The following is a 3,596-nucleotide window of genomic DNA, read 5'->3' as shown; positions in this document are numbered from 1 at the left end:
AATTACACTGCATATTGCTTTATTTTGATGAGTAAAACAACATTTTTTTAGCCAGTTTTAGGGAATGAGTATAACCAAACATTAAGAATAATTACATAAAATATCAGCTACCTCCTGACTGTATTTTATGTTCATACTTTTTCTTAAAGTTCATGGGAGATTTTGCCTGCAGAAAGATATAATAAATATATAATAAATATGGGGAATACAGAAAGAAAACCAATATTTAAATCAAATATAAAAATTAAATGCTTCCATTTAACAAAAATTAACTAATTTTTATTTAGAGCAATGTGTAACAATGGCCAGATCAGCTTAAATATTGCATTCAGTCCCAAAGTGGGGTTTTATTGGATTGTTCTGCATCATGTGTGAATACCTAAACAAACATTTATCTTACAGTACTGAGGTCAGGTAAATATACCTTACTCACCTTTTAAATCCATCCACTGAAAATAAAAACAAAGAAACAAGAGGAGTAACTAACCAAACCTCCAGGTCTTTAGGGTTTCTCAGTCTAGAAATATTTTTGTGTACTTTTGTTAACGACTGACTCCTTCTTTCACAATGCTGAAACACCCGTTTTATGGGCACATCTGTATTTACATTTGCTGAAGACACACCATTAGTAAGTGAGAAAATCACCATCTCAACAGCCTTGTATTTTTTCAATTTTGTCAACCAAAGTAAAAACACCTCAACAAGAGCCATATTGTAGTGAAGGTCAAATCATGAGAATTCAAAGAAATTTTTTATGAGAGACTCATCTAAAGTTTTTCACTATCCTGGCTACCTAATAAAGAGATAGCTTCACTAAAGAAGTAACAGCATTTACGATATTAAACATTTTTAGAAAAACTCCTTTTCATGGACTTTTCCAAAGCTCTCTGTTTTGAAAAGATAAACAGGAAAGCATTTTGTTCACATAAATAATTCCTGATTTTATATAGCTATGTTTGATGTAGCTATATAACAAACAAGCTTTGCTTTCAAATGAAATACTTTCCCCTCTCTTTTTAATGAGAGGTTTTGATTCCGGATGCCAAAATTTATTTCTTGCTCAAATATAAAAAATATCTAAGAAATGTATCTTAATTGGAAGCCAAATGACATTAAGTGAGTGATAGAAATGTTGTGGAGATTAAAAACTAACCTCTAACTGACCTCTACAGTTCCACAATCTCTGACTCTCTGGCAATCTCATGCCTGACCTATACCAAATTAATAATTCTGATTTTATTTCTCCTGATTGCATGTCTGTGTGACAGCTTCACTCATTTAATTTCAAATTGCTCACAGTTATACTTCCTATCACTGGGTGAAGAAAGACAAGGAAAGAAAAAAGCAACTCCTAGCCTGAGTGAGTCCTAGGGGAATAACCAGAAGATTCACACTCAGCATGACCACAATAGAGAAGACTCATAGAAGCCCACCCAGTTCAATAAGTGAAAACAAAAATACAGAAGGCTCTACTTTCACCGATAAGCTTTAAAAATTCTCAGAGAATGACTTTAGTGACAACGTAGTTAATGAGCACAAGAAATGATGACTAATTAGAAATATAAGAAAACACAAGTATAAGTGCAGAAATGAGGAACCTATAAGCAGAAATGACAACAATGAAGAGGATGGTAAGTGTAATTAATAATTCACTCCCTCAACCTTACTCCAGGGGTTTTTGCCTGTAGAGCGCCCTGGCATTACCTGAGGGTACAGGAAAAGCATATTTATCTCCCCAGGAAGATTGCATTCGTTGGGGCATACAAGGTGAGCTGACAGTCGCTATTGGGTGGTGTTATATATGGAGGCTTTTTTATAATATTTCCCTATAATATCCTTATTTCTGCCTGTTGTCCCACCTCCGACCTTCCAGGTGGGGGCGCTGTTGAGAACCTAATATATAGTTTTCCAGCAAGGTGCTCAGGGTCTTTTGGGCAGCTAACTGGCAGGCTCTGGAGTTTTGGAGCTGCTGGCAGGCTTACAAAGGATTCTGCATCCGACCTTCTTGCCTTATTTAAAAACAAAACAAAACAAAAAACAACAACAACAATAGAATGAGACAGAGAGATAGCACAGCAAAAGGGCATTTGCCTTGCACATGGCTGACATAGAACAAACAGACTTGAATCCAATTCCTGGCATCCCATATGGTCATGCAAGCCTGCCAGATGCAATTTGTGAGCACAGAGCAGGGGTAATCCTTGAGCAACAGCTCAATAGCTTTTGAGAGGAAGGAGCTCCAAGTAGAGATGGAGGAAGTTTCTAGAAAGCTACAGTAGGTAGAACAAAATCTAAAATAGAATGAGTATCACATCAAAGAATTATGGAATGAGTCCAAAAGAAACAAAATTAGCAATATTGGAGTCACCAAAGTATGTAATGTAAGGAATGTAAATTAATTGATAAGTAATAAAGAAATTATAGATAAATATTTCCCAGATTTGCAAATTTCAGGCACTGAGCTGTAAGTGCCAGAAAGATACTAGCAAAAATAGACCCAAAAGAATATCTCCAGGACACAATGTATTCAAAATAACCTACCAAGACCAAAGACAGACAGAATATTGAAAGCAGCAAGATCATAAAAGGAACTTACATACAAAGAAAAGTCTCCAAAATTCAAAGATGATCTGTTAAATGAGATTTTATAAGTCAAAAGAGAATGGCGGGATATAGTACAAAAACTCAATTAAAAGAATACACCATCATTTGTTATGGGGACTCAACTTAGACTCCATGTGATTGGACAGTCACTGTCCAATCCCTAATCCCAGATTCCAACCATAGAACTGACACAGTTCCCTGCAACAGCACCAGGAATCAAACACCTTCCATGGAGTGCCTAATTTCGCTCTGGCACCAACTTGTGCCAGGTTGATACGACATCCTGATGACAAGGAAACAGTAACAATTTGATCTAAAAGCAGGTTGCTCTACCTCATTACCTAATGTAAGATGAAATCAGAGGATACTCCATAGTATCATAGTATCCACAGTATCATATTCAGAGATGGGAAAGACTGGTATGCCTGGAGCCCAGAAATGGTCTTATGGCCATAAATTTCAGGGGTGAAGCTTTCTTGTAATCAGGCCAAGGTTTTTATTTCCATTTTCCCATATTTTGCAAGTGGCTTATCTAATTTATGACTCAACATATTATTTTTAAAATAGAGATAATATCTGTCTTTCCTTCCTCATATACTATGGTGAAGATCAAAAGAAAAGAGGGAAAATAGTTGCAAAACATTAGTTCCATTCAAAAGAAAGGCATTGCTATTATAATGTTTAAAAGATTTTGAGAAACTTCTGATATTGTGCCGCTCTGCTTTGCCTATGAGCTGAGATTTGATTCTGATTTAACAATTTCCTGCATTATGGTTCTTTGGTAAGGCATTCTTCTCTCCAGGATACAGAAATGTGAATAACATTCCTAAATGAGCTTTTTAGTGTACATAGATACAGAAACTGTTATGGTCAAGATTTTATGTATTCAAAGCAATAGTTACAAAACAGCATGATATTGGAATAAAGACAAACCCTTAGACCAGTGGAATAGGCTTGAGTACTCACAGAATGTTCCCCAGTCATACAATCAC

At 35.7% G+C, this 3,596-nt stretch overlaps 1 non-coding gene across 1 annotated transcript; it reads left to right on the top strand.

The window, feature by feature from the left end:
- Positions 1-1,652: 1,652 nt before the first annotated feature.
- Positions 1,653-1,780, top strand: LOC126010238 (small nucleolar RNA SNORA49). The gene has a single exon (XR_007496341.1). It is a non-coding gene; the product is annotated as a small nucleolar RNA SNORA49 (small nucleolar RNA).
- Positions 1,781-3,596: the final 1,816 nt, after the last annotated feature.

The sequence above is a fragment of the Suncus etruscus genome, chromosome 5, assembly GCF_024139225.1.
Source record: "Suncus etruscus isolate mSunEtr1 chromosome 5, mSunEtr1.pri.cur, whole genome shotgun sequence".
In the NCBI taxonomy this organism is placed as follows: Eukaryota; Metazoa; Chordata; class Mammalia; order Eulipotyphla; family Soricidae; genus Suncus; species Suncus etruscus.
This window is presented reverse-complemented; position numbering and strand designations above follow the sequence as displayed.